This window comes from Podarcis erhardii (genome assembly GCF_964252035.2).
Source record: "Podarcis erhardii genome assembly, chromosome: 1".
Lineage (NCBI taxonomy): Eukaryota > Metazoa > Chordata > Lepidosauria > Squamata > Lacertidae > Podarcis > Podarcis erhardii.
The window spans coordinates 53229765-53242932 of record NC_138497.1 but is presented as its reverse complement, the minus strand read 5'-3'; the positions used below and the strand labels follow the sequence as shown (position 1 = coordinate 53242932).

Here is a 13168-nt window from a genome sequence, read left to right as displayed (position 1 = left end):
ACAATATGTTGAATTATTATTATTATTTATTAAACTAATTAAACATCTCTGCCTCCAAATTAATTAGGATTGGTCCTGGATTGGCCCAGGACCAACTTTTGGGGGGTGGGGGCGGAGCGTGGATCAGGGCCACAGGTTGCATGGGGTGGGGCAATACACATCCCTAATAAACACCTGCTCTGAAAGTGCTGCTTCTACAATCTTCAAGGCAGTCTCCTTATCCTGTTAAAAAGCACCCCCAAACCCAAGAACTAAAATTTCACAGGTTAATAGTTTGGACTTTACTGTCTTTAGAGTTGCAGACTTTGGGCACTTCCAGACTGTTTCTATTTTTAGATGGGATTCAGTCACATACTGGCAAATCCAGGTTCTATAATTATAGCTTAATGCCTTGTACAACAAACCCACTTCTCCAAAAGTTCAGACTTTTGGTGATAAGGAAAGGGATGGGAAAGTGTGGCATAACACATGTTTTGATGAAACTAACCCCTCAGCAAACAGATTAGGATGCATGATCAATAAATAGGTTGTCTAGAAACACCCCTCCTTGCTGACGTGTGCCCTGGACCTTTGGAGAGACTTAAAATAATTATTTGAAGGGAAATGCACAGCTAATGTGGAACTTTCTGATTGACAACTTCATTAACAGTAGGCAATATTTGCACCCTTCTGATCCCTAATCATCTGAAATAATAAAAAGATTTTTTGAGAGTTAAAAGTAGCAAAGATAGATATCAAATGATGCTAACAGCTGACTTAAGCATGATGGTGCTGTGGGTTAAACCACAGAGCCTAGGGCTTGCCGATCAGAAGGTCGGTGGTTCGAATCCCCATGACTGGGTGAGCTCCTGTTGCTCGGTCCCTCCTCCTGCCAACCCAGCAGTTCAAAAGCATGAAGCGCTGCTCTGATTCGCCAGAAGCGGATTAGTCATGCTGGCCACATGACCTGTACGCCGGCTTCCTCGGCCAGTAAAGCGAGATGAGCGCCGCAAACCCAGAGTCGTTCACGACTGGACCTAACGGTCAGGGGTCCCTTTACCTTTACCTTTACTCTCCTACATGTTTATTACTTGTACAATTCCATGAACTTTTTGGCAGCTAGCTATTCTGAACCAGGTTCTGTTTGCTCTCTTTTCTTAAAAATATTACCATGCACTTGGCTGTTTGGAGATGCTTTGTGATGTTGTTGTTGTTTGTTTAGTCGTTTAGTCGTGACCAACTCTTCGTGACCCCATGGACCAGAGCACGCCAGGCACTCCTGTCTTCCACTGCCTCCCGCAGTTTGGTCAAACTCATGTTTGTAGCTTCGAGAACATGATACGTTTCATGATACGTTTGTTTAAAAGAGATTTTGGCTACCACGTCATAGCCGTGTGGATGGTTTGAGTTGTTTTATTTTATGTTTTGTATTTGATCGAAAACTTTGTATATCAATAGTCTAAGTCAATATTTTGGATAGTGTGTTATCCACATGGTTTCTGTTGGCTAATATATGCAAGATAATTGACCATTTTGTTTATTTTGTTTCTAGTGAAATGAAATCTATTGTTTCTAGAACAAGAGATGGGGAAAGAGATTTTGCTATATTGCATTTTGTAGGCAACATTGTACTTCAGTCATCTTTGAGATATCAACATCAGTCAGATTCTGGTAATAAATATCTGAGACAGACATCCCATTACCCTTCTGTGAAATATTCTGGAACAATGGAGCTGCCTGTACTTACATGTAATCATGACTACTGAGACATATTTTTTTCTCTCTGTGGGATGTTCTGTTTCATAGAACTGCAGGCTTGAGGGTTGCAGTCACCATTGGGCCCTCCAGTGAGCATTTTAAAAGTTATTTTTACCACTGAACAGTATCTTTATAGCAGCTACTTTAATCTTTTTCCGCTGCTCCAGTCAACCACTCTTTGTTTTCTTACTTTTGATCGTTCTACTCTCAGACAAATTAAAAGGATACTGTGTCATTTTGCTCTAAAGTTTGTGGCAATCCAGGGTAGGGAGAAAGAGATGATACAAAGCTTGGTCTTGGGGATCAAGTGGGTATATTTAAAGCACAACTATGGGAACAAAGATTCTTGGAATAATGTGGTGTTCATATTTGTTGCCACTTTCATCCTTGAGGATGAGAGCTGCAAAATGTGTAAAGTTTTGACTGGTTCCATATCTCTTGGTGAAAACGGTTTGCCCTTAGCTTGGTTTGGCATACCCCATCCCAAATATACCAATATACAGGCAATCTTTCTGTGGGCCACTGGCAGAGGGAGAAGAGTGTGGGGGGGGAGCGCACCGCCCCCGGCAGCGCGATCCCGGTAGAGTGCCATTGCTGCTCCCCCCCCACGCGCTGGGTGCCACGTCCTTGCAGGCAGTGTGCCCCACCCCCAGGACGCGCGCCAGCCCACCCCCCGGTGCCGGAGCATGAGGCTCCGCCACTGCTGTGAGCTGTTCTTTGCCAGATTTGACCTGGGCAACTTTGTGTTGTTGTTTTAAAAAACATATGAGCTGGATAAACCACCAGCAACAACCAAGGATTTATATGAGATTACAAATAACTCATACAGAAAGGACTGACTGGCAGTAGCAGGGAATGCAGTTTACACTGAGATTGAAGAAGTGATGACCAGCGAGCAGAGTGTTGGGTTTTATAGAATTTAAATTGCGGGCAAGGCCTAAATGCAATTCATAGCCTTGGGCTTTTTCAGCTTTAGAACTTCATAAAATAAGAATACCATGGGTTTAATTTTCAGGATTGCTACAAAAAACTATGAGGGTGTTGTATGTTCACTGAGCCATAGGAATAGTGTGAATTTAAAATCCTCAGCCTTGTAGAACTAAGAGGTTTTTCCCCATCACAGAATCACTCTTTGGAGTTGATAATGTCACTGAACTCTCACTTCCAGGTATGAGTTTCCAAGCAAAGCCATTATAAGTTAGGCAGGGCTTGCCCATCTCAAATGGTTTGGGGAAAAATCAAATTCAAACTATGGAAGTGTAGTGGGCAGAAGATTTTTTAAAAATATGCATGCATGTTGGCATCTGTCTGTCTCGAAAGACAATGGAGTGTGCCTCCGGGGGTGAAGTCAAACTGCTGGAGAATCGCAGTGCCTGCTGTGGCTGCAGAGACCAGTAACTTGTAAATGCTACCTCCTGCATTGCTTTTGCAGCACTTAAGTGACCTCCCCTGTGCAGTGTGTATGAAGGTTCACATGATGAGGAGTGTGTGTGGGGGGGGGGGGAAGCTATCCTGGGATAGTGCAGAAGCTGGTTATTACAGTACAGTTTATCTTTATTCACCAGCTTTCCTGAAAGCATGACTTATATCTTCCATTATTCATTTCTTACAAAAGCAAGCTTACTCTCTTGCCTTCTGCCCTGCTCGGTCTGCCTCAAAACCTGGGATTGCTGCAGTTTGTTGCCATCTTCTCCTCTCTTTGCATTGCTCTAGCAGCCACAGCATCTAGCATTTATGACATGGTTTAGCATCTAGCATTTATGACATGGATCATGGCATACAGTGGAATATGGGTGCAGTCAAAATCCATATGTGCTTGGCTTTTCCTGAATAATGCAGATTTGATTCAATGGGAATTAGGATTAATACTGGATTTAAGTTTCTCATAGTTGGCTGGCAATAACCTAATCTTCTTAAGGGTTGCAGGCAGGCAACATTTCTCTGAATGTGTTTAACATTTTCAAAACCGATAAGAAATTGAAATTTGATACTGAGGGACTTCAACCCCAGAGCCATCGAAAATGCAGCACTTTACACTGCTATCTTTAAGGCAGTCTTTTAATTTCCTTAATATATGACATTCACCTAGGTTCCAATACTAGGTTCCTAGTATGCACTTAACAGTAATATTTGTTCACTTTACTTTGTTGGAGCGTAGTGCCTGTGATGACTTTCAGAATCTGAATGGATTGCATTTTTCAACTTGACAAAATGTAATCTTCAGATGCAGACAAATGCTTGCATCAGGGCAGTGAATGCCTGGATGTTAGTCTTTTTGCTTGGTGGTTTCTGTAGCTCCTGGGATTGTTAATGGCCCTTAGTACAGAAAGATGGTTCCGTGTGAATCTGTGTCTGGCATGCACACACAATGAGCGGAACAATTCAGTTCTACTTTTTTAGTTTTTCTAAAGTTTCTCAGTTTGGTCTTGATCCATCTGGTAATGGCTTGGAGACTGTGCCTAAGTCAACAGGGTCTGAGGGCTAGTGTGGAAAGCATCCTGGATTAAAGTTATTATTTTTAAAAGTTTACAAAATTTTGCTTCAGAAAATACAGTACCGTTCAGGAATTGATGCTCTATATGTATCATATGTACAAGACAAGTATTTTTGTGTGCATAATTCTACCTGTAACTAGTCAGACTTTTGGAGGAAAAGCTAATAATACACAGGCAGCTTGGACATTAGTGGACACTGGGTGTTTTAATTCCATTCAAAACAGATTACTCCTCCATGAGGAAGGGTAGGAGAGGAACTGGACTACCACAATTATTTTAGCAAATAAATAAAGTAACAACTTGATTAAGATTTGAGAGCTACCAACTTCCAGTACGCTCCTGGTGTTAATCTGACTCGGTCTCTATACTGCCAGCATCCACTCCTTGTTTAATATGACCAGGAAAGTGCAAATCATGTCCAGTTGATTTGGATTCAAGCAGAGGTGCCCCAAGCAAAGCTTGGTCTGGGAAGAAAAAGCACATTTGGAGCTGTTGATTAAAGCAAAGGAAATCTAATCACATTGTTTCTTTCTCTTTTTTAATCCTGGTCCACAGAAATTAGTTGTGTGAAAAAATCGAGGGGGAAATAGGAAGATAACTGCAATTCCAGTGTCATCACCAGGACACAAGGTTTGCCTATCTTAATTTACAGCAGTTGTCTTCAACTGGTCCAGACTTGAGACCCACCTCAGACACCCAACTTACAACATGAGACCAACTTTCACATTTTCATCAGGTCTGAAATCCAGTGTACAGAAAATAAATCTGCAGAACATCCATTTCCCTTAGGTAGCAGTTGTTCTTTGTTAGATGCTGTAGTTTTGGGGTATTTATAGGTGGGCAGATTCTCCTACTCTGAAGCAAAACAAAAAGTATGTCCCTCTTTCGTTTTGCGATGCCTTTCCATTTTATGTATTCATTTCATTAATAACTAAATAAAAACCGGTTAGTTTTCTCTCCAAACTCACACTGAGATACTAAGGTTGTAGTCATGTGAACTTACTTGAGAGTAAGTTTTGTTAAAATGGGGGGGGGGGGGAGAGAAGCCACACCAAGGCTTTCCCCACTCTATGCCCCACCCTTCTTCCCCACATTGCAACTGCTAAGCCCTTTTTCACACACACACACACACACATTATGAAGCACCCAGCTTCTCTTTTTCTTCAGCCTCATCTGTACCTAGGGTATCACTTTCACTTATATTCCCACACTGCTTCCTTCCCTCTACTTTTCTGCCAACCCCTTGCCCAAAAAACCTTGCAAGGCTCCCTATGTGAAAAAGAGGCTCCTCTGAACATGTGCAGAATGTCTTTCTCCCCCCCGATCTTCTTGATATTCTCAATTTTCCTTCTCCATGCCCTCCCCCAGGATTCCTCTTTTGACACACACTCACCATTTGCCTGTTCGAGGTTCTTCTTTCCCCAGTTCCTCCTTTGGTACATGCCCATTAGGCCCCCCCCCATGGTTTTATGTCCTTGGTACAGCCCACTTTCCCTTTTCTCGCCCTTTCTCCCTCCCCTTCTGGTAAACCCTACTTCCCACCCACCTTTAAAGACCTATGATTTAGAGGATTCGGTTTTATTTGTTCGAAGAGCTAGGCTGGATCTAGACACATCAAAGAAGCGTTTCAGTTAGACGTTCTGTAAATCTAAACAGGGAAAACAGATAGAGAAAAACGGGATTCCATAGTGCCATCTGGTGGCACAATGTTATATTGCATATAAATCATTTTTTCTTTACCAGTTTAGCTGAGTCCCTAGTTAGCACTCACCAGGAGTAGTGTACTTGTGATTCTGACATGCTTTTGGGGCTGCAATCTCAAGTGAGTAGAAAAATGTTTCAGTGATTAAAGTTCTGAGATCTGGTAACCTATACATTTCCTATTTGGAAATTGATCAGGCATGTTCAGTGCGTATAATTCATAGCTGGATTTTATATTAATTTCACGGGATGGATTAGGATGCGAACAAGTCAATGCAGTGTAAGTAGTGCACATTACAAACTAAAGATTCCACTACTGTTTTCTATTGGAACAATTGGTTAATAACTATGTGACATAGCAGATGCTGGATTGCAGCCTAAGCCAGTAACTGCTAATGATAATAGATTTGCCAGATATTTTATCAGTTTCTGGTCACTAGAAATAAATATGGAAACATCTAGGTACGTCAAGAATTATCCTCAATTTATTTTGAAAATACTCCACAATTCTCTGCTCCACAATACAATGTTGTATCCGTTTTGCCTACAGCCTATTAGCAGCAACAAAAATCAACAAATGCTGCATCTGCTATGTCACATAGTTATTAACCAATTGTTCCAATAGAAAAACAGTAGTGGAATCTTTAGAGTATCTTGCTAGTAATTCATCTTTTTCTTCATTCAACTTAGTATTGTAGTTTAAGTCTAAAACTTGTCAAAAAAATGTTTTCTTTCCCGAAAGGTTTTCATTATAATAATTTATTACTGGATCAATAGGGAAGCTGAATTCTAATTTGTTTGGTATTGATTAGGTGACACTTTCTGGGGGGAAATGTGCACTACTTACACTGCATTGACTTGTTCGCATCCTAATCCATCCCGTGAAATTAATATAAAATCCAGCTATGAATTATACGCACTGAACATGCCTGATCAATTTCCAAATAGGAAATGTATAGGTTACCAGATCTCAGAACTTTAATCACTGAAACATTTTTCTACTCACTTGAGATTGCAGCCCCAAAAGCAGCACCTGCCCCTCTCCTCCTTACATCAGGCTGTGTGTGGTTTGGATTGGGCAGGGACACCCCTCCAATTGTGTCTGCCGGCCCAGCTCTCCTGCAGGACATGTACGGAAGGCCTGCTGATGGTATCCCTGTCGGTGGAATCTGGTGGAAAGTCATAACATGGGTCATTCCAACAGAGGGGATGCCACCAGTGGGCCGGCCGGGGATCTGCTGGATTCTGAGCTGATCTCACAGCTAGTGTTGACCTGGAGATGGCACAATGATGAAGCCTGATCTGCTTCCCCCCCACCTGCGGCTGCCTTGAGCGGCTGTGGATGCATTGGAGGCTCAGTTGCTTTGCAGAGTCTCAGTGGCAGCAGCAGCGAGTTAGGATTGCTCTGCCAAAGGGCTTTTACATTCAACTACTAGATTAGCTAAACTGTGTTTCTTGGAGCAAATTGGAGTCAAGTTGTCAAAAGGTTCAAATTGGCTCCGAAGTGTAGTTCATGAAGCTCAGCATTATGGCTTTTCTCTGGAGTTTCCTTGCTCTTTGAACCCTCTTGCAAGCAAACAGATTTTCAGTACTTGGGTTCGTAATGTCTGTTTTTATGTGCCATCACAAGTAATAAGATAGCCACTTAGTATGCAGTGACGTAGGGGCAATTTTCCCTTAGTGGCTGGAGTCTCAGAGAAGAAGAACACTTGCAGAGGAGAAAAAGCAGTTTATTGAGTATTCAGGTGGGGTGCAAGGAAGCACAGGCCACACACACACACACACACACACACACACAAACCCACGTCTGCAAGATGTTCTGCACAGGGTAGTCAATTACGATACAATTATTATCATAAAGAAACTAGGGTTAGTTAGGGTTAGTTTCTACTTTGTTTCTTACACCTGTGCAATAAGCCTATTTACTTCATAATTTCATTGTGCTTAAACAAGCAAATAGTTAGCAAGTGACTACTTATTTTTGGCTACTACTTTTTCATGGCTGAACATTCTGACTGTAGCATCTATGGGTTAGAACAATGCTGAATATATGCGTTTTTGTTAGAAAAACAGAAATAACCTAATGATCTGTTTTTGCTCTCCACCCACAATGATTAAATATAAATTTGAATTTGAAGCTTATTACTAAGCCTGCTCTTAGAAATGCCCTAATTCATCCAAAGATGCAACAGGTGCCAACTGCAGGCCTTTTTTTTTTTTTTTTTCTTTTTGTAAGGAAAATGCCTTATCACTTCAGACTCTGCCCTCGTGGCAGTGATTCTGCACAAGATGTTCCTTATTACTCATTTTTTTGTACTGCTTACAAAATTCTCAAATTCACCTCTTGAGGTAAAAACTCCAGTTGGTCTGAACTGAAGAAAAATTGATTTTCTGCTGGCTCCTTGTAACAGTGTGACTTAGCCATAGTGCAAAGGATTTGCCTTGGTAGCTTTGAAAGTTTCACCCAATCTCCTGACATCTCAGTAGCATGGTGAATAAGGGTAAGACATGATTGCTATTGTGAATATTCTTTTTAAACTGTAATTGCTATTCCACATTTTGTTTTTTGTTGTGACCCATGGCTGAAACAATAACAAATGACTGGCTGATTGGCCTGTCTGGCTGAGGCTGATGGGAATTGAAGTCCAACATCTTTCCCAGGTTTGGTCAAAGGCCAATCATAGACAATTTTAGGATTATGTTCTGTGAACATTAGATTTGGGAGCTAGAAATATGTTTTTCTCGTGTTTCTATGTCTTTAGGTTTATTTTCTTACTAATTGCACCTGACAAACAAGTGTGCGATTTGAAGCAGAACCTTCAAAAAAAAAGTTGCAGTCAGTGAACCCATGTGCTTAGTTTGTGGAAAACGTTTTTCTCTCTTGATAAAAACCCTTCTGCTTCCCACAGCAATGTAATGGCACATTTTGCTTAAGTTGCAATCATAATCCTGTTTGTAGCAAGCCATAGCTGACACCACAGGAAGTGTTATCATTATCACAGAGTGTGGAGATTTCATTGTTCTTTTACTCAGGGAAAAGGACCAGAGACAGGAGAATGAGAGGAAACTTGTTAACTTCTTAATTGCCTTTCTGGATATGATTTCAGTGGAGCAGGGTAAAGGGGAAGTATGGTTTTTCCTGCAACAAATCAGATATCATACAGTTAATTTTTGTTGAATAATCAGATCTTCATAAATCAGGTGGTTCTTAGTCATTTTTCTAAAACACATATTCCCTTTGGTTCAACAGTCCTTTCCTAAAGTTTGGAACCTCTTATCATCATCACTTTTAATTTGTATACCGCCTTTCTATCTTACAATACAAGGTGGTTTACAAGGTAAAGAAACAAAGAATGTACACCTTATAGCAATCTAATGCAATACAAAAATGTGATAATAAAACATAGCTTTAAAATAAACAGCCTACATCAAATAAAGTAACATTCAATAATCATTAGAATAGTATAGAATAGACTTCCGGGTTAGCGCGAACGGCTAATGGCGGATTCCCTCCGAGCTCCGGAGGGAATCGGCTCTGCTGAGGACGGGTCTTGCCGTGCCGGCGACACGGGGACCCTCAGAAACCGCAGGCGCGGAAGCCTGCGGACTTGGTGACTCGGTGGGCACCTTAAGCGCCCTCCCCGACCCACGAAGAGCCTTTTTAAAGGCTGCGGAGAGGGTACGGAGAGTGGCGTGGTGCTGAGAGTAGACCGCTACCTCAGTAGAGCGAAGCCGCAAGCCATGGCCGGAGAGCGCTGACTTTCTTCCCAAAATTTGGACTGGATAACAAAGGACCCGTGAGTAGTGGAATTTGGACTTTAAAAATTTTATCCTGTGAATTCGGCACGATCGGGGGATGTGTTAAAGGGAAGTCCGCACCCCCTCTACTTATAGACGTTTCAAAGCAAGGAACGGAGAATTAAGGCGGAATGAATATTGTTTTGATGATTTAAAAGTTTCTCACAAATTTGATAGAACAAGATTTTTGTGCTGGAGAGAAAGGGAATTTGGAACTTTGTGTGTATCCCCCCCAAAAAACCCGGGAGTGTCCTATTTGGGTCCCGGAGGAAGAAGTGAAAGGAGTTTGACAGCTGTCAAAGAAGCTGTCAAACGGGCGGACAAAGTAAAGAATTTTGCTATTTAATAACTCTTGGAATTAAAGCTGATACATTTGGACTGAGGCGATTGGAAACAAAGTATTGATAATAACAAAGTAACAGATTATTGGAAAAGGACTACTAAATAACTGAAAGCCCCCTAGGGGGAATTAGTGACATTACAATGGCTGCAGAGGGAAAATTACTGGCGGAGATAGAAAAAATGTTTTTTCTCGTGGGAATCCTGCAGGAGCAGAGTATGGCTCTGAGTAAAGTTTTTATGACCTTGAATCCTGAAACAAACAACTCTGCTGAATGCACAAAGGAGATGTACGATAAAAATTCTGCAGCTGAGCAGGAAGAGATGCCTTTGGAATTGACAGAGAAAAAAGAAGGAGTTCAGACACTACAAGTGGAAAATATCAACCAGAAATCTGCAGCGTTAGAGTATGAGCAAGAAGACTTCTGGATTACAGACCTGCGAAAGATGAGAAAGAAGAAGAGAGAAGCCCCTGGAGTACTTGGAATACTAAAACTAGAAGGAACAAAGCAATATGATTGGGACTTTTCTCTTGAGTATGGAAAACTAGATGGTCTTTCGCAGCAAACACTCTTCAACATTCTGAATGAAAGAAAATATGATCTGACTCTGACTGAACTCCTTCGGGGTCTTAGGACCATCAAAGAGGACTACCAATATAGCTGGCAGAGAGGGACTGACAGAGAATCAGACGCCTCGGACGTGAGGAATCCGGGCTAGAAATATTTTTTGTTTGTTTTCTGGACATTTGTCTAGGAAGGGACAGAAACCGGGGCAGGGGGGGGAGAGAATAGAATTATAAAATGTTATGTTTTGTTTTACTTGGTCAATGTGACCTATAATTAATATAATAAAGGGAAAATTTGTGAAGGGGAAGTTAGATCGACCTTAAAAAAAAAAAGAAGTTAATGATTATAAGAGAATTGGATAGTTGAATACAGATAAACAAAAGATTTTAATTTTTAAAAGCAATGTGAATATCTTTAAGAGGTTAGGTAAGAACTTGCTGAATTAATTTTGGAATTGGGATGTAAGAGGAGGGGGTGGGGGGAAGTCAATGAAAGTGGGTAAAGAAACTTAGGGTATGTAATTGTATTTGTGTGTTTGTTTGTCTTTGTCTTTGTGTGTGTGTCTGTTGTTATAAAATGTAAAAACCCAATAAAAATTATTTTAAAAAAAATAAAAAAAAAAATAGAATAGTATAGAATAATAATATCAGCATATAAGAATTCAACAGAATTCCCCTCTTAACAATTACAATAAGTTATTTCTAAACTACAATCAATAAAACAGATGGCAAGCCACAGTGCATAAAATAATACAATACAAATTGAGAAGTAGGGACTAGAGGGTGGGGCAAGGCAGGTGAAAGAAGGCCTTGCCTGATGAAGTCTCTCCCCTCTTATCTATACCCTCAGCTTCTACCTCTCTTTCCCTGCCCAGTGAGCTGCTGGTGGAAGAACAGCTTGTTCTTTCCAAAGTTCTGAACTGTTTGTAGAGGTTTCTCTCTCTCTGCTTCCACCTTCCTTGGTTGTGCTTGTGTGGTGCTGTTGTTGGACAAGGGTCGCAGCCCATTAGCAGAGGACTTGCTTTGCATGCAGAAGTTCCCAGGTTCCATTCCCAGCATCTCCAAGACGGGCTAGGAGCGTCCCCTGTCTAAAACCTTGGGGAGCCACTGCCAATTAGTGTACACAATTCTGAGTTAGGGTTAGATGGTGTAAGGCTGCTTCCTAATGTTTCCACCTCACAGTAAGGTAAACTGTGGCTTGCCATGAATGAGCCCTGTGTGCTGGTGCATGCTGCTTAAATTGCACCCACCCCACTCATCCCTGTCCCAAGCTAGCATTATGTGCAACCCAGGACTTAGGGTTTGTTTCGCTCCAAATAGTCGAGAGGAAGCCAAGAACAAACCCAAGGCTTCCTCTCATACTTTGGAGAGTAATAAACTATAAGCATTGGCTCCTATGTAATGTGAAGCCAGTACCCTTGGTTGTTCTTTGTAGTTGGCCATTGTAGATGACTAAACTTTCACATACAGTGGTAGCTCTAGATACGATCAGGATCCGTTCCAGAGCCCCGTTCACATCTAGAAGCAAACGTAACCAGCAACAGCACGTCTGCACACGCGTGCATCACTCTTCACCACTTGTGCGCATGCGCGTGATGTCATTTTGAGCGTCTGCACATGCGCAAGCGGCGAAACCCGGAAGTAACACACTCCATTACTTCTGGGTTGCCGCGGAGCGCAACTCGAACGCGCTCACCTCGAAGTGTATTCAACTCGAGGTATGACTGTATACTGAACACAGTTCGGGGGAAGGAAGATTCTGTATAATTTACATCTAACTGGTACGTAAGTACCAATATTTATACCATAATAAATGTATATGTGATGAAATGCCTGAGGATATTTGTTTTTAGTTGCTACTTTAATTAAAAAATAACATAACCAGGATGAGATAAGCATCTCAGTGGTTGCTTTTTACTCCCACCCCCTGGAGATACTTTAACTAGGAAATGTAGCATGATTGACAATTCTTGCAGACTTCAAAGACCCAACAATCAGGGGCTTCACAGGAATACTACATCTGTTTAAAGTAAAGTTGAAGGAAGGAGCTTTTTCACCCATCAAATTACTTCAGAAAACACCTTGTTTGACAGTGCCTAAGTTTGCTTTGCATATAAGCATTTCAGTAGCAGGGACAGATTTATATTATGACACTGAGGCAGTGATCTAAGGGTAGAGGAGTGGAATGCAGGATGCAGGATTCCCCCCCCCCCCCGCCCCGCATTCCAAATTTATGTTAGACACCAGGCAATAGGCTCCTCTCACTTATTTCTGAGTTGGGAGTTCCTGCAAAGGTTTTAGTTAAATTAGTTGTTTAAGAATTGTGGGTTCTCTAACATTATTTTATCTCCTGATAAAGACCTTTTAGACAAAAAAACCTGAAACGTAAATGCTTTCTCCTGCGTACATCTAGGGCAGTGGTTCCTAAACTCCCCCCATCCCTCTGCAACCACTTGAAAACTGCTGATGGTTTTGGCAGACCACTTAATGATTCCCCCCCCCCCCCCGTCTTTTGCAGCAGTTGTAATGT

At 41.6% G+C, this 13168-nt stretch overlaps 1 protein-coding gene across 4 annotated transcripts in view; it reads left to right on the top strand.

The window, feature by feature from the left end:
* Window positions 1-13168, top strand: part of TSPAN18 (tetraspanin 18) — a 169880-nt gene that overhangs the window by 28381 nt on the left and 128331 nt on the right. Inside the window, exon 2 of one of the 4 annotated variants that reach the window (XM_081836308.1) lies at window positions 4788-4862. The exons of 2 other annotated variants lie outside the window; for them this stretch is intronic. The gene's annotated coding sequence lies outside the window, so the exon portion shown is untranslated. Of the gene's footprint in view, window positions 1-4787; window positions 4863-4962; window positions 5022-13168 lie in introns of those variants that run through there. One more of the 4 variants, XM_081836310.1, reaches the window with a different exon arrangement.